Genomic DNA, 24,984 nt, shown 5'->3' on the forward strand with positions numbered 1-24,984 from the left:
TCAGTTTTTTGTATTTTTTTTAAAAATTTTTGTTTTTTGAGAACACATCTATCACATAACCCAGGTTGGCCTCCGACTCACTGTGTAGTTAAGGATTACCTTGGACTCTGGATCTTCTTGTCTCCCCCTCTTCAGTGCTGGGCTAACACATGTGCCATGTTGCCTGGTTGATAGATCATTTTGACACGAGACTACACACAATTCCTTCCAGACAGTGTTAGTGGGGAAAGTTTAGTGGTATTACTGGCTACATTCTAAATGTTTCATTGAAGTGATGAGATCTTAAGTTAGGATTAACTTGCAATCACTTTGTAAATACCTGAGTTCTTATTTCACAGGACCAGAAGGGAGCATTTGACTGGGATTATGTTCGGGTACACTTCAGGAAATCTAAAAAAATTCAGGAACGTGTGAAAAAAGTGAACAGTAATCCCCAATTCCAGGAAACTATGACTGCCATTTCTTATATTTTCTCCATTTTACCATATTTACTTGCAAACTTGCTGTGGCATAAGATACACTGCATATAGTGCTTGCTGTCACTTGCTGGCATCGTAAAGACATTTTTTAGACCATTTGAATATTCTTTTCAAACATGTGAACCATAACGCATCAAACCAATCTCTAAAGGTTGGACTTCATATGGCTTGCATATTTGGGTTTATAATGCTGTGACAAGGGTCTTTGTCCATTGGTCCATTGAATTATCAGTGCTTATTGAGTATTGTATGCCCTGACTCAGAGCCAGAAGGTAAGCATATATGATTAATCATAATCCTTCTAGTAGATAACATTTATTCCTATTACTCAAGTCCAAGTACTTTGAGGATATTGTTATGAAAATGATATGAATTCAATAGTCATTATAATAAGTTAATGTAAGGTAATAGCATTAACTAATTGAATTTTTGTGAGGTATGTATTGTTAGCAGCTCTATTTAGGCAAGGAATCTGAGCTTTGGCCTTGCTGGAGGAAACCTCACTGTAACAGCAGAGTTCACACCCAACTCTTGGTCTACCTCTTTTTCTGGTGTGCACTACACTGGTAGGAAAGACTCAACCCTACATTTGGGAACACTTTCAAATGCATTCATAGATTAATTCTCTGATTGCTCCTCTTAGGATCAATGCTAAAAAGTGAAACACTGAATTAAAATAAGAACAACTCTCTAGGGAATGCTCCTGCAGCCCATCTTCAAAGGAGAAGAGGTACAGATGGCATTATTCCCTCCCTCCGTCCCTCCCTCCCTTTCTTAGTAACTTTTTTCTTTTTGTTCTGGGTCCCTGTCCTTGCTCTACCAGTGGCAGCAAGAAATAGACATGGTGGTGATCCTAAGCAGGGCATGGCCCTACATAATGCTTGTGATGTTCAGACTGGGTCAGCGCATAACTGGCTTCCACAAGTCTTTATTTCTTCCAGATGCTGCAGATGCAAGGTATCAAGGAAGAGAGGATACAAGAAGGAGAGCTCCTGGGAGGGATGAGTCTAGATCACAAGGAGACATATAGGTGGAGAATCCACCAAGGCTGGTTAGATCTAGTACTCTGTCACAACTGCCAGCTAGTAGTGTACTGCAAGCTACTGTGATATTCTGTCTCTTATTGCCACCTTCTGTCTCAGGTCTCACTCTTCCAAATGACTGTTATCTGTCTTTTTTCCTGGTGCTGTGTTGAAGAGACCACATGTACAAAAAAAAAAAAAAATCCAATAGCCAACCTTTAAGTTCTTTTTATAGGTATGACAAAAATAAAGCAGTATTAACTATATCCTCTGTTTATTCATAAAAATGAGCCTCTGGTAGGAGGCGTCTGTACACTTCTTGTGGTCACTCATCTTTGGTATCATTTCTGTAGTTGACATTGCATGAGATGTAATGATGACGTCCAATGGGTTGGCCACAGATAGGAGGGTTCTAGGATTGACCTTAAATGCAAATGTTTTCTCTGGCTGTTGGCAAAAGACGAAGCCAGACAGCTTTGAATCTTGGAAGGACTTAGTGCAGTTGCTGTTGGAAGATGGAGGAAGTGAAGATAAGAAACATAGGCAGCCTGAATATGTCATAGGTTTTAAAAATACATATATTTATAGGAAAACTATAAAATAAACTAGGTTTTAAATAAACCATGTTCTTGATCAGTTTTTTTTTTTTTTATGGTGGAAGGTACTTGACAGAAAATGTTTGAGAAGCAGTGTGACATGGTATTGGAATGATACCTCTCATTTCTCCCTATGGTGGTTTGAATGTAAATGCCCCCCCATAAACTCATAGGGAGAAGCATTATTAGGAGTCCTGGCTTTGTTGGTGTGGGTATAGCCTTGTGGAGGAAATGTGTCACTGTGTGGGCAAACTTTTAGATTTTCTATGCTCAGAATATCGCCCAGTGAATCCCTATTTGATTTCCTGTTGCCTCTAGGTCAAGATGTAGGACTCTCAACTCCAGCACCACATCTGCCTGCACACTGCCATACTCCCCACCATGATGACAATAGACTGAACCTCTGAAACTGTAAGCAAGCCCCAATTAAATGTTTTCTTTATAAAAGTTGCCATGGTCCTGGTGTCTCTTCAGAGCAATAAAATCCTAACTAAGACGGAAGTTGGTACCAGGGACTGGAGTATTGCTATGATAGGACTGACCGTGCTTTTCTTTGGAGGAATATGGACCTTGGGACTTTGGGTAGCAGTAGAATGCTTTAAGCACTTCTGAGCATTACTAGAAGGAGCATGGAAGACAGAGGTGCTAAGAGTTATTTGAACTGTTGGAGCTCACTCAAGAGCTTTCAGAGGAAACGAATTTTGGTATAGTACCTAGAGGTCATTCTTGTGATATGTTAGTGAAGAAATTGTCTTCCTTTTGCCCTTGTCTGAAGAGTCTGCCTGAGGCTAAAGTGAAGAGTTTTGGATTAATTGCATTGGCAGAAGAAATCTAAAAATAGCCCAGTATAGAGTCTGTTATATGGATATTAGTGGTAACTCTAATGAAGATTTATAGCAAAAAGGAGCAAGCTGAGCAGCATGAGTTATAAAAAGTAGCTTATTGTTCAAGAAGATAAACAGATTAAGAAATGGAATAAAGGGAGTGAGTGGTGACTTCAGGGCAAGATCCCACCCAGCTAAGTTTCCAACTTGTGAAAAGGAATTAAAGGAAAGCTTGGAGCTGGATGTAGTGAGGCACACCTTTAATTTCAGCACTGGGAAGGCAGAGGCAGGCAGTTTCTGAGTAGCCTGGCCTACTGAGCAAGTTTCAGGACAGCCAAGCTTAGGCAATGAAGGTAACAATCAAAACCAGAAAGCTGGTGAAGATGTTCCAGCCCCAGTAAGCAGCAGAACTTTGGCAGCATTGGCCATGTGGTTCTGGCTTTAGAGTTAAGGATAGAAGAAAGGAGCTAGGGAATAAAGCTGCTGAGGCCAGGTGTGTGTGAGTGGTGTCCCTGAATGGAGGCCTAGTAGAGAGGTCATTGTATGAAGCCTGGATTGCTTCGGAGAATCCAAGATGTTAGAGATGCCAGAGTTGTGGGATGCCTGACGAAGAGCACTGTTAACAGGAAATGGAAACAGCTCAAGAGAAAGAAGTGTGTTGCAGTCAACAGAGCAGAACAGAGATGGAGAACTGACGAGCATTTTAACATGAGATATGGAGATGCAGTTTGGAGTTTGCCCATCTGGTTTCCCTTCCCTGCATTTTGAGGTGGTAATGTATATCTTGTGCCATTGTATGTTGGAAGTATGTGATCTGCTTTTTGATTTTGATTTTTACAGGGGATTATAGTTAAGAGATTGTCATATGCCTTAGAAGAGACTTTGAACTTTGAAACAAGTTTGAGACTGTGATAGACTCTGGGGACTTTTGAAATTGGACTGAATGCTTTCTTGCATTGTGATATGGCCACAAGCTTTTGGAGGCTGGGGAGTGGAATGTGGTGGTTTGAAAGAAAATGGACTCCAAAGGGAGTGGTTCTATTAGGATGTGTATCCTTGTTGGAAGAAGGATGTCTGTGGACATAGGCTTTGAGGTCTCTTTTGCTCAAGCTTCCCTCAGTGTGACAGTCGGTTAACTTCCTTGTTGCCTGAAAGATGTAGGACTCTCAGCAATCAGCACCACATCTGCCTGCACACTGCCATGTTCTCCATCATGATCATAATGGACCCAACCTCTGAAAATGTAAGCGAGCCACCCTTAATTAAATGTTTTCCTTTATAAGACTTGCTATGATCATCATGTCTCTTCACAGCCATGAAAACTCTAATGAAGACACTCCCTGAGGTTGTATTCACTGTACCAGTGAGTTAGGGGAAATCTAGCCTCACATTTCACCATCAACCGTCCAAGCACCGATTTTCTGCCCTCCTCCCCCACCCCACAAGCATTTACAGCCTTTGTGGTTGCATACAGTGTGCCCCGAGTATCCTGAGTGTGACGAATAGTTAAGACTTTCCGCTCGCATACTTTGTATATAAAATCGGAGGTGTAATGCCTTTTCTAGGGTTCCTGCTATTATTTCTGAACCTCTGGCCTTGGCACAGTTGGGCAGTGTTTTGCAAACCCCCACCTGACACCACCTGCAGGGGAGTCTGGGAGTCCCTGCTCCTCTTTGGGGCTTAGTTGTGAGTCGGGGCTCACATGTTACAGGAGTGGGGGGGGTCTTCATTCCAGTGTTGGAGCCTCTGCTTTCCCCACAGGAAGGGTGGGGCTGGCGCTGGCCGGAGGACAGTCCTTGTGAAATGCTTGCATTTTGTCCTGATAACTCACCAAGTGTCAGTGGACCTGGACCCCCTCCTCTCCCACCTGCATTGTCACAAATCAGGCAGAAACTACGGAAGTGGGTCACCCAGGCGACCCCAGTGAACAGCCCCTCCCACCTTCGCCACACGCTCTCTGTGGAGCTCCGGGCATCGCCTGCACCACTACCCAGAGGCGGGCGGGTCTGTTGCTGCGTCGCCGCGCTGTGCCCGCCGCCCTTGCCCGGGCACCGCTGCGGGTCGTGCGCCGTTGGCCCTCCCGCCTCCCCCTCGGCGGGGCCCTTCCCTTTACTAGCGCCGGTGACATTCAGCAGGACCCGCTAGCACAGCGGGGCTCCCCGCGGCAGCGTGGAGGCTGGGGCGCCCGCAGCTGCTTCTCTCACCGGGACAGCTCCGGGGCGGCAGAGGCAAGCAACCGGCAGGTCCGAAGACCCCTGACTGGACAGCCTTTGCGGGCGGATCCCCGCCCCCGCTCGGGTGGGTCCACGAGCTTAGGTCTGCCCTGCCCATCCCAGCTCAGGAGCAGGGCGAGCACCGAGGTGGCGAGCGCCAGGGGGACCGGGCCTCCCACCTCGTATATGGCAAAGTTTCTCGCGGCGCTTCTGGGCTGCACGCTGCCGAGCAAGGGCGCCTCTTCCATGCTGGAGGTAGGTAGAGGGTGTGTCCTTCAGGGGCTGCCCCTGGCGGTGGTGAGCACTCCTGACCCACCGCTAGGGTCCCCACCACTTGGCAAGTGCGCCTCACCTGAAGGACTTCTGGGGCGGGGCTGGGGACCCTGGTGAGGGAGATGGAAGCCTCTGGAGTCTGAATTTTTGCCTCCCTGACCCTCCCTGCTTGTTTGTTTTTCTCTTCCCTAGTTGACAGGTGAACACGTTTGTGAATCGCGTATTTTGTGAGTCGTCCCCTTGCCTAACATGCCAGGCACATTCAAAAATGAGCTGTCTCTTGGACATCCTTCTGCTACCTATCTTGACTTTTCTAAATTATTAACGGAAAGCAATTTTTCATTTCAAAAGGTTTCTATCTTCTTGCTTGCTCTAACCACTCCCTTCCCCCAACCTCCAGCGAGGCGTAAACTCCTTGTAAGTTAACTCGCTTCTTCTGGCTGAGAGACACTGAGGATGGGGATGGGGATTAAATGGAATTAGCCAAATCGCGCCTTTTGAAGGCGGCTACACCTAACTGCTCATATTCGCTGCTTGTGGCAGTGACCCTGCTACAAGCATCCTTGCTAGGAGTTGGCTGTCTGGCTTGCTCATCCTTCTGGGGGAAATGGTGGCAGAGATGTCTTATATGAGACCCACTTGGGCCACTCAGTAGTGCTGCGTGACCCTTCACTCACTGTAGTTAGAACAGAGTGCCCTGTGTCTGTCTTTCCTGCCCTCTCCTGCAGACTGCTTGGCAGGCAGGCAGGCCAGGTCAATTAGCCTTACCACCTCAGTCTCAAACCATTCTGGAAACCTCGGCCTTCCCTGAGCTGCCTTGGCCCTCGGTATCAGCAGTTTCCAGACTGATTGAGAAACAGACTTGAGTTTCTTTTCTCAGGCACGTAGTGTGTCCTTCAGCCAGGAACTCCTTCTGGTTCCAAAGTCTTCCTCAGCTGCGTGTTGGTCCCCTTTCACCTTTGCAACCCTAAGTTTTCTTCTGAGATCACGTGAAATCATTCCCTGGAATTATAGAGCTCAAATTGTCCAATCCATACTCTGCTAAGTGACAGGGAGATCCCAATGGTGAGTGTAGGGAGGAGCTTAGGAAAGGCAGGTGGAAATGCTGAAATCTAAAGGAGGAAGAGCCCAGACAGGAAGGTTTTCCAGGCTTGCAGTGGCTAACCATCCTCTCTCAGCATCTTCTCCATGGCATGTTCTGCAGCCAGATAGCTAGGAGGCCATTCTAGAGATCTGCTGTTCTCTTTCATTTTTGCCCCTTCACATAGGCTGAGATTTTTGTTATAAAATTCCAAAAGCCCCCACCAAGAGGTTTCTGTGTATGCATTGCCTTTTGGGTGCATGCTCCTGCCTATACTTTCCTCCAGTCAACAGGTGACTCCTTGACTTTTCAGAATGATGGGTTTCCTGTTATTCTAGAGAGGAGCTGACCTCCAAAATTAGTCACACTTATAACACACACACACATACACACACACACATACACGCACACACACACACACACACACTTACTTAGATGACTGCTGTTTTTCAAACAAGAGTGGCTGTTTTGTTTTTGAGAAGTTCCAGGGGAAGAGACATCCTCCAATCCTTGGTAACTCTTTATATATTGCTTTATGGTGTTCCCACCCACCTAGAGGAATGAACTATTTTCAGTATCTCCTCTCACCATCTCTCTACAAACAGTTGAGCTGTTGTCAGCTGAATCAACCTAAAGTGGGTACCATGCATCACATTTCATCAATGCCCCTGGAGAGATTTCCCATCTTTGGAAATGCTTGTGCCCAAGGAGATGAAGAATGGATGCAGGAATGTGCTTTGTGGATACCTTTCAGATGAACACTGTTGCTGCTAAATGGAAGGGTGTGGTCCAGCTTACTCCATCTGGGATGGATGAGCCTCCCTGAATATTCATTTCTTGAAAATGCTAAGGTACTGAAAGAATGAGGATAGCTTTTAATCCCCAAATATCAAATATGCTAACCCCAACAGTTCCCTTTAGTTTCAGGGAAATAAAATAAAAATTAAAAAAAAAAGAGGTGAGTACTGTCACAGTAAATAGCCTTTGGTTTCATTTTGGTGAGAATGTGGCCAGGTAGGTTTGCAAGAGAGACTCTTCTGCCTGAGTACAAAGTCTAGGACCTCTTATGCATTGACAGTTTGACAAAGGAGAGGTGACAGGTTGAGGTTACTGAAAAACAAATAAGCAAGAAAAAGTGGGGCAAAATGTCACTGTGACTGTAAAATATCTCCAGTGTACACTTGCCTGCTGTGCCTCCAGAGGCCAAGGACGGGAGACATATGCACGTTGCAACCGGAGTATCTTAATGGCAATTTTGTTTCCTTTGGTGGTCTTAGTAAAATATGGATATTTGTAAAACAAAACCAAACCTAAATCTTTGGGAACAATTGAAAAATTTCTAGGAAAAAAGTGAAGGACTTCAGGACCAAGACAGTGGCCCGAGCACTGGGCTGTTTTGGAGTTGTTTGTGCCACACTCAGATAGGCCATTTACAGAAACAGCTCATTGCCTCTGTATTCTGATATCTGGAAAGGTAGGCCAGGAGCATGCATACAGGTGCTTCCAGTCCTAATAGAGGAGGAGGAGTGTGCACATGTGTTCCTTCCTGGCATTCTTTCTGTCCTCTTTGATTTATGACATATTGTGACTATGCCCCCTATGTGCAGCCAAGTCTTGCCTTCATTGTGTCTTAGTGATAGAGTCCATGTTCTAAGACATGGTGGGAGAACACTTCATTCAGAAGCTATTGTTTTTCCATGTTGCTCTCCCCTCACTGTACAGTGCAGCTGCATTCTTAATTCATGTCATCCTTAAACAACCCAATGGACGGTCTTTAAGGAGTCACCTATGTTGGGAGAACACATCTGGCTCTATTGCAAAGGAATGTTCAATTCCTTCATGGATGAGGTCTCTAGAATTGCCAAGTGTCAGATAGCATCTAGATGTCTCTGATCTCTGTCTCTACCAGTATTTCTGCCTAAGTGCAAGTACAACTTGCACTTGATTTTCATTGATGCATATTATGTAGTAGCTATCTGTTATCATCACATATTGCACATGGTGTCAGCTGTTTCTATGTCTCATGACATAGGTGTTATCAATCACATTTTACAGATAAGAAAATAGAGATCATTAGAGGGTATAAATACAGCCCTTAAGGTAATTGTCATGATGTGTGCTAGAGTGATAACTCAAGGTTTCATTATCGTAAAGTTCACTTCATCTCATCCAACTCTGGCTACTTAGTTATTGGAATTGGTTTATGCGATGATTCCTATCAACTGTCAACTTGACGGGATCTAGAACCACCTAGGCAGCTCTGGACATATGGGGCTGTGAAGGATTTTCTAGACAGAGTTAAGGGAGGTAGGAATACCCATCTTGAATGTGGGCAGCGCCAGCCCACAGGCTGGGGCCCTAGGCTGAGTAAGAAGACAAACTAAGCAGCAGTTTCACTCTGCTCTCTGCTTCCTGACTCGATGCAGTGTGACCAGCTGCCTCATGTGCCTGCCGCTGTGACTGTCCCAGCATGATGGTCTCTTCCCTCAATTCATGAGACCAAATACACCCTCCCCAAAGCGGCCTTGATTGAATACTTAGTCACAGCAGTGGGAAGAGTAACAGATAGAGTTGTCAAAAGGAGTGTCTCTCTCCTTGTCCTCACCATTGTCATCGTCGGGATGACATGAGCTTCACTTACTCCCAGAGATCTTCAAAGGCTGATTGAACTTTGAGAAGTTATTTTGGGGAAGATTCAGGTTCAGTTGTGTTTTCCAGTGTACTGTCTTCTCAATTTTTGGGGAAAATTTTCATTAGCTTGTATTCACTGTACAAAACAATGACCATCCTCATTTCCCCAATGATGCTATGAAATAAGTGGTATGGTTATTAATGTTTATGAACAAGAAAGCCAAGGCTCAGACTGAGTATATGAATTGTCCAGTGTCATCATCCTAGAATTAGTCTAGGAAATAATCCTGGACATTTTTGCCACCATGCTCAACTGAGACTTGTATTGACTTGGCCTCTGATGTTTCTCTCATCCACCTCTGTCTTTTGTGTTATGTACCAAGTCATGTTTCTAATAGCTCAATCAAAACGTAGATCATTTAATTACCATAAATTCCTTGATGGTGTACCAATGTATGCAGATTCAGTGAGGTACATGGATTTTCTCCATATGATAATTACAATTTGGTGTCCTGTCTGGTCTGTGCTTCATTCTGCTATGTCTCTGTACTCTGGCAGTTTTAATGTGCCTGTACTTCCTGCCCACGTCCTGACACCTTTATGCTGTTTGAAATTTTCATCCTCTAATGTTCATCATTGATGTTTCATCTGTCTTTAACATCCCACCCCAATATCCTCTCCCTGGACAATATTCAGGTCTGTTGAACCGTGTGTGTGTGTGTGTGTGTGTGTGCGTGTGTGCGTGTGTGCGTGTGTGTTCCTGATACAGTGAACAATTTTGAACCACTTCTAGTTATACCTTCAATGGAAATTACACTTCTTAGTGCAGGGAACTGAGGGTTAAATGAATTAATTCCCAGAAAGTACTTAAGATAGTGCTCAACACATGCTAATTTATTGATATTGTGGTGAGTCTCTTCAGTATCAGGGATGATGCACTTTTCTCTTCCATCGCACTTAGCATAATGTTTACACGTACTTTTGCATCAAATAAATGTCGGTTCAAATTGATTTTCCGACCCTATACATTCATAATTTTCTTTGCCAGTAAAGTATTTGTTCAAGTTCATATGAAATTCAGAGTTCATATGTATCTTCACGTGATCATTCAGAGGTCATCATGTATCTTTATATAAGAAAGCAGGCAGTGGTGTCTTTCTATGCCCCTCTTCATCCCAGAACCCACACGCTTTGGGGGAACACTTGTTCCTCTCCCCATATTTACAGCCTCTACCAGAGATCACATCCCAGGCCCAGAGTCCCACACACAGGGAACTGCAGCTGGTCAGCTTTCCAACCTCACTGACTCCATATAAAAATCCTAGAGACAGTAAATTTCCCATCTCAAGCATCAAGGTTGTGGCTGAGAGGTCCATGGCTAGCATCCTTTTATTCATTTCATGTGTTTATCAGTCCACTCAACCAGCCATTCATTCAGCATTATTAAATACTATCATTGTTCCAAGAAGCCACGGGAGCCTTACGAACAGACACTCATGCTGTTTTGACTGTAACTCACAGTAAGAAAGCTCTTTTGCTGTGTACACATTTTTTTTAATAACTATAACCCTGAAATTAAGTTGCAAGAACAATGGCTTTCCTCACACCGTGAGACACATTCTGATCTTTGCAGTTCCTTCCTTTGTGTCCCATTTCTTCCATTCCATTAAGAGACAAACTGGTAAAGACTGGCTAAATTGATTTCATGGGCTGTAACTCATAATTTGAAAAGGATTTCTATGTAGGATAATGGATAATAAGATTCTATTTTTACAAAACAATTTGTATTACCCCATTGTCCCTGCACTACATGTATGCATTGCTACACTATCAATAGGAGCTTCTAACGTCCTATCTGGGGAAGCCAGTCACCACAAGCAACATTATTCTTGAGGAAAGCCTGTTTCCAGAGCTTCAAATAGCCACCTCACCAAACTACATTGAACATATCCTGCTTTCCAAATTGCAAAGTATTTGGGTAGAAGTTTTCCCATCTTACTCTGTGCATATTTCATAACATTGTTTTTTTAATATTTTAAACATTGTGCCTGAATTTCCATTTATTTTTCTCACATCATGTGTTCATGGCCAGGCCACATTTTGTGGATCTTTTTCCAGCTTCGTGTTGTTGTCAGCTCTGTCCCTTGCCTAAGAAAGGTCTACTGTCGGCTCGTCCATCTCCCTCTTCCACTCATTTCTGTTTGACTAGTTTGTGTGCGGTGATGGATAACTGAGCTCTTTCTGCCTGTTAAAAGACCTCTGTGCTATCTGATCTGCTTGGCCATTCTATTGGGCTTCAAGCATCTGAAAAAGAACCATTTGGTCAGGCTGTTTCTATAGTAAGTAACTCCAACAAGCCTGGCTGTAGGTTGTGGGCTTGGCAGATTGGCTGGGGGTGACTGGTCATGGGAGAGGAGTTTACTCTGAAAAGAATAGCTCCCATTGCCACAGCTGGGCCTTCCACAAGGCTCATTTGAATTCTAAGCTAATGGATACTGGGTTTGTCCCATAAATTTACAATTTTTATCTTCGGGCCAACTGAATTGCTACCACATCTGAGCTATTGTGTACACAGGGGCAACTCTCCTTACCTTTGTGTTTGCTGCTTTTAAACACTGCACGTGGTCCTAAATGTGCACATTTTATTTATAGGAATGTTTGCTCCCATTATGATTACATCTGTCTAATGGCTTCTTGCTGAGAAACTGCTAGATGGTTTTTTTTTTTTTTTTTCTTCTTTGTATTTTCAAAAGGAAAGACTGGTGTTTCATAGCTGCCAAATGGCCAGTGCTGACGGCAAGTCCCCCAGAGCAAGGACAGAGAGCTTAACTCGTAATGCATCCTTTGTTTAGCTTTTCCAGTTTGGGGGGGTCTTCCAGTTACATCTTTGAGCAAATGTAACAGGCCCACTGGTGAGTGACATTCATGCTAGGAAATTCTTATCTACACACAGTTGCCTTTCAAGGTAGCTTATCAACAAAACAGCAACTTGAATTTTTTTTGAATTTGTGATGAATAAGGACTGTGCTTCTTGACTTTGGTGCATTTTAAAGGTTGGTTGGGTCTCTTTCTCCAGATGCCTGTAATTCATTAATTGTTCCTTCCAAACTTATATTTTGAAACTAAAATGGAGTCTGCATTGTGTGCCCTGGGCCCACCTGGAACTTGGTTCTGCTTTCCAAGCCCATGCCACCCAGTCCCACCTGCTCTCTTTCTCTTAGAGCGTATCAGGGTGACCCACTTAGTTCTCTTTTCCCCTTCTCCCACGAACAGCTTGTCAGTGAGGACTGTTCATTCTTCCTTGTATTTATATCTTTAAGATTCATTGTTGAATTCATTCATTGAATTCATTCGTTCACTGATATGACAAACAGTGTTTGAGAACCTGCTGTAACCAAGGAGCAATGGGTCTGTGGGTAGTGTCACAGTGAGTCACTAATTGGTTTTGCCCTTCAAGTGTCCCCCCTCCTCAGTCCTAAGGACGCTCTGGGCCTACCACAGTGCCTTTCCACCCTCACCCTCCCATTTACTGCTCTAGTCTGCAAGTTCTTTTAGATGGTTTCTAAGGTTTTCTATTGAACGTCTCACGCTGCCCAGTCTGGTTCACGTTCTGCTTTTCCTTTTCTTCAGCATCCTCACAAGTCACGTACAAAGTGTTGCTTCTGTGCCTTGGTTTAGGGGACCTGCTACCCTCTGATCTACCTCTCTTCAGAGCCATGGCAAGGAGTCAGCCCTCTACCAAGCCTATCCCGTGTACTACAGATAGGCTCTGTGTACACAGGCTCTCACGTCTTATCTAAGTTACTTAACTAAACATATCTTTGCTTTGTGTGTCTGTTTTTGTTTCCTATAACCATGGGATAGCAATAATGTCTGTCCAATGCAGTTGTTATGAGGATTAACTAACAACTTACTAACTAACTAACTAACTAACTAATTAATTAAAATGTTATAAACCTTTATTTTGGCCTATCCATGGCCTAAGTTACCTCTCTGCTTTGGTTGTTCTAGAGCTCAGTTTGTTCTGAATCCTCCATGGTACTGAGCAAATAGAGGTGATTCACCCATGCTTATTTAATTTTGACAACCTACCATATGCTATCTGATCAGGATCTAGGAACCAATTTACATATATATATATATATATATATATATATATATAATTTTACTTCATGGAAATGTGACAGCCACATCTTTTAGTGACTTGCCCTCCAATCTATGGGGGCACATATTGCAGCTAACTTAGGCTGCGGATGTATAAATGACGATAATGTACTTTTTACACATGACTGTGACAGAAACAGAACTTGAAAAACGTGCCAATTATAAATGCCACTTAAGTGAAATTCAACCATAGATTGCAATATAATTAAATCCAGAGTGCTTTTATTTTTCAGTTGCTTTGCAAACATGTACCATCAATGTAGGTCAAGTGGGGCAAATCCGTGCAGCAAAGTCAAGGTTTTATTCATCAGACTCTTATTTTCCTGCTGTTGATGAAGAATTCTGATCAGAAGTCAGATTAGGTTACTCCAGAAGTAATTTACTCCAACGCACACTTGCTCAGTGGGCTTCCCTATTACATCCCCAGCGGGGCAGAGGCAATAATGATGCCTGACTTCCCTGAAAACTCGGTGTGGTGACAGGATGTGTGGGGGTTTGCTTTCACTGCCAGTATTTGAACTTGACCGGAAGTCAAGTGAGGGTGTCTACAGTGAGGATCACAGGGCTGGTGACAAGAGCCACAGAGCTCTGAACTGCAGAGAACAGGGCAGCAGGAGTCTCAGGCTGGGATTCCAGGAGCAGCTGGAGGAAATGCCCTCACCTCTGTGCATTTCCACAACAGGGACATGAAAGAGTCAGTATTCGATTTGCTTCACTCACAAGGCGTGATGTCAGGCCCCAGTGTGCTGACTGAAGCACGTGAAAGTCTGTTATGACACGTCAAGCGTTAAACAAATGTGAATTGCTATTTAAGATATTGTAATGAAGAGAACAGATACCCAGTGCTCCTGCTGGCCACCCGGGGCATGCAGGGACTTGCTGTTGAAGGGACTGTTAGTGGTGGTATGGACTGTTTGAAAGGCAGGGAAAGAGAGATGAAACAGTTACTGGAGCCAGGACTCGTAAACCCAGAGGGTAGATAGCTAGCCACACTATTGCATTTCTGAGTCAGTGCCTTGATGTGATTTAATTGTGCTGACAGCCTGAATTCCAGGCCACCTTGAGAGCCCATGGCTTTGTCTTATGGAGATAACTTTTTCCAGAACGATGCTACTCAGTTTGGAATGATTATAAATTCATGTACCACGATTCAGATCTCCTGGGCAGGCTGCAGGCTTGAATGGGCTCCCAATAGTCACTGGAGTTTAAATCTTGCCTTCACCAGGAGAAAGTGCTTCATTTCTTTTTAGTTTCTTATGATGTTTGGTGTTACACTCTATCCAGTCTCTCCTACATGGGCAAGGCCAGTGAGGGACACAAGCAGAGGAAGTAATAATAGTTTACCTTATTATCTCACAGACAGCCAGGGGAGCCAACACTCCATCTTCCTTTTAGAAGGAATTAGATAGGCAAATCTAAAGATTTGGTACTAGGGTCCATATGTAAGACAGAAGGTATGTTGGTCTTTCTGTGTCTGGGTTGCCTCACTCCGTGTACTGTAAATTCTCTAATTCCATCTATTGAAAATTTTGTTTGCCTTTACAGCTGGATAGAATCCCATTGTGTATCAGGAAGTAGAAAATGACCATCATGGGAGGGGCTATGGAGGGAGGGGCTGTGGTGGGAGGGGCTGTGGTGGGAGGGGCTACACTGATTTACAGTCTCACCTACAAAGTAGCATTTGCTGCCCACCTGGCATGCATGGGTTGAGTCGGGAATTCAAATGATCCAGTTTTCCCCAGAGGATACATTGGGGTACCTGGAAGGAACCTGGAAGAGACTTCAAGATGGTGGGGGTGGGGTGGGGGACACGATGCAGTAGTGGAGATGGGTGTGAGAAGGTAACTTTTTTTTGCAGTCATATACACACAATTGGTCTGCAATCCTGTTAACTTTCTTCCTCTTTGGTCTGTCCTCTCAGTTTGCTTCAGGAGGGTTTTTATCACATATACCCTCCTGTCTTTATTTTTCCCCATGAACCTATTCTTAATGTTTGTTTAAACCAGATCCCATGTGTATTAAAATGTGTTGCCATCCAATAAAGGATTCATAGCCATTATATGTCAAGAACTAACAAAACAAACAAATAAACCAAAAAACCCTGAACACTGAACAAATAACCCAATAAAGACAGACAAAAGAAAGTCTCCAGAAAAGTCCAGCTATCCAATATGAACATGGAAAAACTCTCAACATCTCAGCTTTCAGAGGGAGGTAGATACAAACTCCCAGAGCATCCCTCCCACTCCAGTCAAAGACTAGTTAGTATGAAGGTAATAACAGAGAACAAACATGACCAAGATTTTGTGGAACAACAGAAACCCTTTTACCCTGTGGATAGAATGTAATTTAGTGTAGGCACTATGGAAATATGCATATGATCCAGCTGTAGCATTCTTGGTATATATCACAGGGATTCAAAGCTGCCATACTGGAGAGATAACAGCAGATCATCACTCTTCACTGTAACTATGGTATGGAATCAGCCCATCAGTGGATGAATGGATAAAGAACACACACACACACACACACACACACACACAGCGTGTTTTTAGCGACAGAGAACTGAGATCATGTTATTTGTGGGAAAAATGGATAGAACTGGAGATCACAATTTTAAACAAAATAAGACAAATTTGAAAAGCAAACATCATATTTTCTTATATGTGTATTCTAGACCTTAAAAAACCCATTAAGATAAAAGGATGATGATTTGTAAAGTATAACATGATCGGGGGAGAAGGGACAGACAATGTTAATGAAAGAGAGATGCATGTGATCCAAGTACATTATATACACATGCACACATGCATGAAAACTGTCATAATGGTAGCCATTCTTTTGTACAGTTTGTGAACACTCATAAAAAATAAAGTCATGAAAAGTCTTACCTATCTTTTAGAAAAAACTAGGATGACAGGAGAGAGGACAGATATACACAGAGCCATATCTAGACAGGAAGATACACAGACAGACAGAATAGCTGTGAGGACCATATCATGTCATGGCCAGTAGTTGAAACGAATCCAGAAATTACAGTAGTTTTATGTCTCAGCTTTGGCTTTCCAGCCTCATGTGTGTTTGTGTATGTGAGGCCATGCACACAGAGGCTTCTGGGGGGGGGTCAGCAAACTGTCCTTTCTCTCTTCCACCTCCTCCTCCTGTGTAGGGAGTTTCCTTTCTAAGAATCTGCAACATGGCTGTGTGAGACTTTCATGTTTTTCCATCTTGTTCTGCAAATAGAATAGAACAGAAATTGATTTCATCTTTTTACATGTATAAAGGACAGTGCATCTGATTTCATGGAAAGAAATGATTGGAAAGCTTCCAGCCAAGCCCTGGGGAAAGCCCTAAAATTATCCTCTGCCTTATGGACTGTCCAGATTGTTTGTACGTGTGGCTGGGGATGGGGGGCAGGGAAGATGGATTTGAGAAATATAATATTTCGTGCCCAGATGCTGTGGATGCTGTGAGTCTGTCAGATGGCTGGGTGGGTCTCCTGATGACTGTGATTTTTTAGAGGTCTATTAGCTCAGTGCCAGCTTTGAATGTCCAAGCAGCTGGGCAGACCCTCTGGAGTTTCTGGGTAATGCAGACTCCTCTTTCTGTGTATTGGGTGGTCTTCTCTTATGTCCAAATGCTTCCAGAATAAACATGAGGGTTTCTCTGTCCTCACCTTGAGTTGCATCTTTGATTTTGAGTTGTTGTGGGCTAGGATGACTAAGAAATAGGTTCTCACTTAATAGGTTGATGGGCAGTAAATACTACTACTACTACTACTACTACTACTACTACTAAAATTCTTTAGAATTTAAAAAGGCACTTTGCATTATTTTGTTAGAAACAGAAGGACTGTAGGTGTTAGTATTCAGGCATCTGAATTGGCCTGTCCTTGGGGTTCTGACAGGATATGCCCTCAGCTGCAGCCATCTGTGTACATTCACTGCATTCCTGTTTTTTAAAAGGGCCCTGCCCACCTCCCTCCCTCCTTCCTGTCTCTCTCTCTCTTATTCTCTTTCTTCTCTGCCTGTCTCTTCGTCTCTTTTCTCCTCTGTTGCTCCTGTCCCCAGGGGCTGGTCTCCCTTCTCCCCTTCTCCCTTTTCCCTTTCCCTTTCCCCCAATAAAAAAATCCTTCCACCCAAGCTCTGTCCCATAGCATCTTTCTCTTGTGTGCTGCTTTTTAAAATGATAACAGTAGGTAGATATTTTACCTCATTGCAGGTGAAAAAAATCCAAGATGCATAGAATTGGAAAGTAATAGTTATTGGAAGAAGCAACAATAAAACAAACAAAAATACTTGGATCTAAAATTGTCCAGCCAGTTTTTCAGATAAACATAATTTCCTACCTTCTAAAACCAAATATGTCTTCTTTTAGAAAAGGATAGTGGTTACCAGATGTGTGTGTGTGTGGGGGGTGGGTTGCTAGGAAATAGAGAGTTTATTGGCCAAAGGGTATAAAGCTGAAGGCAATTTGGTGAAGACTAACTAGCTATAGTTAATGATACTGAAGACTAACTATAGTCAATGACAGTGAAGACTAACTATAGTTAATGACAATGAAGACTAACTATAGTTAATGACAGTGAAGACTAACTATAGTTAATGACAATGAAGACTAACTATAGTTAATGATAGTGAAGACTAAGTATAGTTAATGATAGTGAAGACTATAGTTAATGACAGTGAAGACTAACTATAGTTAATGACAGCGTGTTTTATCTGGAATTTTTTTCTAAGAGAATGCATTTTAGGTGCCCTCAACACATGTTCAAAAAGTGTAACCATGTGTGATGATGAGAATGGTGGGCATGTTAACTTTTACTGTATATATCATGGTGTTATATTATAAACCTTGAGTATAATTGATAGAGTCAAACTATAAGAACACCCCAACAGAAAGGACCCTAATATGATAGTCTGAAAGAATGTGGACCAGCCCAGTGGTTTAAAACACCTAAGCACATATTAGTTAACGAAAACATTAAGGACCTTCCATTTCTGCACATGCAGATAAATAAGTTAAGAAATGACAGCAGTGCCTATTATATGCTTCTAGAATTATCCCAAGGCTTTGTGCTATGCCATTAGCATAAATCATGCCCTTCGTTTTAGCCACCACATCTTGTTGACTTTCTTTCATCTTGGTGCAGGGCACCCAAGCTATGAACTGTGGAGAATAGTAATATTTTCTCTCTTGAGAAAACAACTCAGCGTGACTCCCCATGATCTTGTATGTTGTGCAGCTTTTTTTTTGTCTTGCAGGAAGCTGAGAATAGTGGGAAAGAATAATCAAAATGGTTTATAGCTCAGTAATTTATAGATTTTGAAGCACTTGACCAAATCCTCTTAATAGCCTTTGAAAGATTATCATTTCCATTTGAAGGACTTTGAGACTGTTTCAAAGAGGGGAAGCAGTCATCGTGGTATAACCAGGCAAGTAGTGCTCAATCTGGGACTGTGGTCCCAGGCCTCCCATGCTTTTCTCCCAGGCAACTGTGATGCTCTCACAAGTGTAAGGAGACAGTTGAGACCCAGACATGCCACTTGTCTCAAAGATGGCTTCAGCATCCAGTGGAAGCCTGGTTTCCTATTACTACTGTCTGGGACTGTCCCTCACTGATTGCTCTCTGGAGTTTATGTTCAAATCTCTACTCTGTTACTTGTTTGTTATTTATGTGATGAAAGACAGGTTAATGTTGTGACTCTTGTGTATTTATATGCAAAGTGTAGATAGACAGTGCTAACTATGAGAATTGAATAGTGTTAAATGTTAGTGTTAAGTGTGATGTATATGTATAGTTATAGAGGTTAGCATTAGAGGTTCTCTTTTCTTTATATTTTGCAGTTGGTCTTGATTTCCATTTTAGCCTGGGTCTCTCAAATGTCCTAATTATTTTTTCACATTATATAGCATGTTTTAAATGACAGTGTCTTGCTCTGCTTTTGTGCAGACTAAGTGAAGTAGGATGTGATAGGGTAGTTGGTAGTACTGGCAGTGAGTGTCTAATTAGCAATATTTTCCTTTTCCTGGTGGTGGTGGACATATTCCTTATTCTTCCTCCACTAGGGGGATAAATCAGCCATTTCTTTCGAAGCCCCCATTCCACTTGTTTCTTCCTTTACCCTGGACCACTGTCTATAGTGTGGCATGATTCCATATGCATAGTTCATTAAAGGGTTAATAAGGCTGTGCCTCAGTCTTTCTGGTTTGCTGGTGCTAGTAAATAAAAAATCATTTTAGTGTGTGTGTGCCTGTGTGCACATGTACACAAGCAATTGATGTCCAAAGCAACTAATTAGAGAGAGAAAGAGTATAGAAAATCAATCTTTACTAACATTGACATTTCATCTAACTTAAGCAATTGATTTGCTTACATTCTTTGTGGGATCCTGTGGAGGTCTTAGATTATTCCAGATGAGTGCATTCCAAGGTTCTAATGGGCTCTTGGTGTCAGGATGGATATTATTTGAACGCTAAATCTGTGGGCAGAATTCGGAAGGGATTCTAAACAGCACACAGGCTCCCTGGATGAGCAGCTTGCACTGTGACATCACTAAGAAGCTTTAGGCAGCGGGCACCACAGAGGAACTATCCTGATTCATAGCAAGGGAAGAGAACTAATTTCTCTTTCCAGCTCTTGGCCTCCATCTGTCCTGAGTCCCAGGTAGTCACCTTTTGTCCCGGGCATCAACAGAACTCTCTTGATTCAGTGTCTATATTCCTTTTGTTCAAAGGAATCATTGAGCAGAAGGATAAAAAGCTGTGAAGAAAAGACATTCCCTACCTCAGATGCCTTGGTGCAATCTGTGTGGCCTGGTCCTTTCTCTCCACCTAAGATCACAGCTCCCTTGACATGGATCTATCCATGTAGCCCTCTGGCTCCAGTTACCCTGTGATTCTCGCTTTGATACTTGAGGAGTGGCAACCCGGCGTGTTCTCCAAAATATTGCATCATGTCTGGTGACTTTCCTGTACCCTTCCTTAATTCCATCTTTGTAAACCATCAAGTATTTAAAAAACTTGAACATGGCACATGCTTTGGACAGGACTTTAAATGACAGAGGAACAAAAGCAACCTTTTGGTTCCTTTGTCTTTCTATGTAGCTGAGGCTGGCCTTGAACTCACTATGTTGCCCAAGCTGGCCTTCACCTTGTGGTTATCCTCTTAACTTGGCATCATGTGCGCTGCTCGTAAGGCAGCAACTTATTGAAAGATCAAAATGATTGCTTGAATTAGTGGCTCACACTAACTTTTCCCAATTCATAAAAGTGCTATTTGCCCCATTATGTGTGGGAACTCACAAGATTCAGATCTGATGGACTCCTCAAATTAAGCTTCCTTCATGCTGACCTCATCTGATGCAAGCGTGAAGGGTCTCTCACCCATCCCTGTAGGAGCACTAAACCCACTCAGGACTCAGTCCCATGCCTGATGCAAGGGTAAAGGGTCTCTCTTTATCCACCCTTGTAGCATCACTAACTCCAGGCTCCGACTCATGAGCAAATCACCCCCAAAGCCCTACTCTTTAATATTGCCACATTGAGTAGGAGTTTAGTGATCTGGGGCAGATGCAAGCATTCAGTCTGGGGCAAGCAACTAGTCTGTGGCAAGGCTGGGCATTAACTATGTTCTATGGCTCTAATACTAGTGGGTTTTTTGTTTGTTTTTTATCTTCCAATCCATGGAAAGTGGTTAGATTTAGTTCCCATTAGAAAAATACGTGTATTTGGCTTCCAGTGGTAATTAAAAGTTCACTGTGGATAGGTGCTTGGGGATAGTAGGTGGGTTTTGGTTCATTTTTTTTTTAAAAGAAATTAACCAGAAGTGATAAATTTCACTTCAGAGTAAATCACCTGTCATACCCTCTTAACACTTGTCTAAAGATGTTACTACTGTCTTTAAACTTGCATTTTTAAGAGAGACTTTCTGTTGCATAGTAGTTTTGGTTTTAGAAAATATAATTTATACTTGTGTTGACAGGATGGATTATAAAAACACCCACAAAGAATCTCAGGCCCTGACTATATTCTATGAGTTTAGGTTTCTAGGGAACTTATCTCTCTTCAGTGTCATATCAAGGTCACTTAAGCTTCAGGGTATACCCCTGAGAATTGGAGTATCAGTTACAGTGAAACTTTCAATGTCTCCCTTTACGATGATAGCAGCTTAATGCAAAGGATATAAGATGGAGATTATATCCAAACCGAAAATGATAATATTTTCTGCATGTCAGTGACTAGGATGTCTTACTGAGTAATGCTATCTATTACAGTGCAAACCTTGATGTCAAGGACAAAACCTTGCCTTTCTGTCTTAGTTTCTTTTATCCCCTTTCATGCAAGATAGGGAAAATGGTAATTACTAGAAAAAAAAGATTGACAAGGAAATGAAGCCAGAATAAGTGTTGGTGTGATAAGTCAAAGGGGATTTGTTGTTAATAGTTGCTAAGCTAGACAGCTCATGCACTGGAAATACTACTTTTTATATATAGAGTGTATAAGGAGAGAAAGAGAATTCTTTTTTATTTCGGCATGCACATCAAAACTCAGATTATCAATTCAAAGTTATCACATTTAAAAAACAATTTAAACATTTATTTATCATTAATTACACATGTGTGTGTTATGTGTGTGTGGGGGCGACACACCTGCACCACAGCTCATGTGTGAAGGTCAGAGAATAATTTTCTAGATTTGGTTTTCTACCTTGTAGAGAAGAAATTGGGAATTGAACTCAGACCTGGAAATTGAATTCATGTCCTCAGGCTTTCCAGCAAGTGCCTTAACCCACCAAGCCATCTCATTGGTCCCAATATTATATTTTAAATAAACAAAAAAGTGAAACCACTAGGTAAAACACTTAGCTCAAATAAATTTGCTATGGAGCATCGCTTTTCTTGGATGGCAAACATGAGCTATCACTGGCTATGAATTTTGCATACTGTTCATATCAGCTAGCCACACTGTCTTCATATAGTTGTAATGTACCGACAACTTCTCTATTTGTCTTTCTGGTCAATGCTCACCATTACTTACGAACATATGTCACAATTTTAAACTAACAAGTTTGCCACTGTGTAATGCACTATAGTTCATTTCCTTTCAGACAATATAAATGGATGGTTCCTTGTCTTTTTCTGAATCAAGGCTGGCTTGATTACCTTTTAGATTGTAAATCTTTCTGAGAAATGAGTCTGCTGACTGGAGAAATGTGATTACTCAGATGTAACAGGCAAGTTCCACAATTGTCCTCTAGATGGCGTGCTCGGTGCCCCTTTGCTAGTCATTTTATCAAACCATCTCTCTTCCACATTTGACCTTTAGGTGTGCAAATCTCATGGGCTGTGGAAGGGCTCAGACTGGGCCATATTGGTGAGTAATTAGTCAGTGTGTACCTGGATCTGACTCTTGTTCTTTTCTTTTAAATTTGTAAGCATCAGGGAAACCCCCACTTGCAAAATTACAGTACTGCCTGCCCTGGCTTTGTCATGGTTGAAAGCTGTTCTGAAGAGGTTCTGCAAGCTTCCTTGTTCTTTATCTTTGAGATTGTATTTTAATTACTTTTCCTCCCTTCATAGCCTTTCACAGAGCTCTCACCACTCTCCTTCAAATTCATGACCTCCTTTTCCATGAATTGTCATTGTATGCATACATGTTTGTGCATGTACATATATGTTCCTAAATATAATCTGTTGAGTCCATACAATGTGATTTGTATGTTTTCAGAGTTGGTCATTTCAGTAAGCTTCTTGCTATCTCTAGATCCATTGTTCTTCCAGGGCAAGAGAGATGGGGATCTATTAACATAGCAAGACTTTCGGTCACACAGAACTGTGTTGATTATCCCTCACTGTTGGAGCCCCTACCATTAGCAATGCTTCCAAACAATATGGGCTTCAGTATACGGATGATTAGATGTGCAAGGCACACCTTCCCCTCTCCAGCAGACTTCCTTCTTTGGTCGTCTCTCCTACACCAAGATGGAACCCTGGATGTTGTCCTATTGACTGTTTGTGGTATAAGATGCTTTCTTGGTGACCCTCACCATTTTTCCCTTTGAGGGTTTTCATATTAATTTGATTCCATTTGTTTTCCAATATTAAAGGTGGGTAGGAAGGGATGTTAGCATCACTAATATGATTTGTTCTCCTTTGGAAGAAAATGACCCTGATACAAATGTAAATACACATAATTATAGAACATTTAGCACTGTTTAAATGGACAAAAGTGCCTCTAGCTGACTCTAAGTTGGCAGAGTGGGAACTGTACCCTTTGTGACTTGCTAGTATCACCTGATCGAAAGGCACAGAAACATGTCATTAAATTACGTTTGCTTCCATTTTTGTGTAACTTTTTTTGCTGTCATTTGCATCTCTTGCCGCCTTTTCTGTACAATTTTTTAATCTATTAGTTAGCACATTTGGATTAAAAAAAAATAGCCACTCCCTTCTCATAGCAAACAGCTTTTGCTGTATTCCGAGTTGCTCATAACTTTGAAAAGCACTACAGAAGATGAAAGTGGATAAAATTCCCTTATTATCAGAAACACCAGATTAACTTGATCCATTAAAGCAGTCTATAAAAGTTTGCTACAAAAGCCTTATAAATAACTCAATTGTCGCATCCCCAGGGCTGTTGTGTCTGTCCATGGTGCTGAAATCATGGTGCCTCTTTTAGACATTGTCACACAGTAAAGGTAGCACAAGGACTTCTTTAGTGTGACCCCCATTTTCAGCAAAAGGGTGCTGGACTGCTGAATATATGCACTTACTTTGACACAGCTTATGGCCAGTCCAGGTAAGAACCCATTTGGCTTCTCTGCCTCATCAGTGAACTTGCCTTCAAGCTTGGAGGACTTCAGAAAGTGGTTACTGTACGATAACTTTCTGAAATACCTGTTGGGCACAAAGAAATATAATTATATTTCTTGCTTCGTTGGACACACTGATAAGATTCATCAATCTGTGATAACACTATTTGGGGTGATGTAACTTGTGTTTGAAACAAATTTGAATGTCTTGAAGGCCATTTGCAAAACCGAACTGACTTTGGGAGGCTTCATAAATATGAGCTATTATGTTAGAAACAGCTATTTAAATTCAGTGTTGACTTGGTACTGAACCAGAATTCAGACAAAGAAACTACTAGGTAAGAACCCAGAAAAATATAAGCTATCCTTCCAATATTATGCTCAGCAGAATCATATCTGGTGTGGTTTATTTCCATTTAAGACTTTTAAAGACACCATTTAGCCTGTTCTTGCAAACTAGATTGTTATTTTTTATTTTTCTCATTGTTTTTGTCCTGGTTTGATTGTCTTTTGGAAGATGTAGATGTTGTGTCTTCCAAATGTTGTCAATGGGAAAAATACAAAAAACCCATTTAACTTAAAGCTCTTTATTTATTACATAGATCACATACATAGTATTTGCTCACAGCTCTATTAGGAAAAAGTTAGTTTGTTCATGACAATCCTGTATATCTTTTTTTAAAAATGTTGTGGTCTGTGGAGTCTCTAAAGTTGGCTCTCTAAGAACACTGAAAACATGAGGGGAGTGCATTTGTGTACAAGTCAGGACCTGCTCAAGGTTTCATGAAGAGCTATGGAGCTCTCTCTCTCTGACACCTTCTCTTGTTTGGTGTTTTGCTGTGTAAATTTTATCTGTCTCAGTCTCTCCAGGCTCTCAGGCTTGTCTTC

At 42.1% G+C, this 24,984-nt stretch overlaps 1 long non-coding RNA gene and 1 pseudogene across 1 annotated transcript in view; both read left to right on the forward strand.

The window, feature by feature from the left end:
- Positions 1-5,066, forward strand: part of LOC127232426 (centromere protein T-like) — an 83,701-nt pseudogene extending 78,635 nt beyond the window's left edge.
- Positions 5,067-5,227: 161 nt separating this feature from the next.
- LOC127232418 (uncharacterized) overlaps positions 5,228-24,984 on the forward strand; it is a 154,799-nt gene continuing 135,042 nt past the window's right edge. The window contains exon 1 of the long non-coding RNA XR_007835373.1: positions 5,228-5,389. This is a non-coding gene — a long non-coding RNA (uncharacterized LOC127232418). The remainder of the gene's footprint in view (positions 5,390-24,984) is intronic.

This window comes from Phodopus roborovskii, unplaced genomic scaffold (genome assembly GCF_943737965.1).
Source record: "Phodopus roborovskii unplaced genomic scaffold, PHOROB, whole genome shotgun sequence".
NCBI lineage: Eukaryota > Metazoa > Chordata > Mammalia > Rodentia > Cricetidae > Phodopus > Phodopus roborovskii.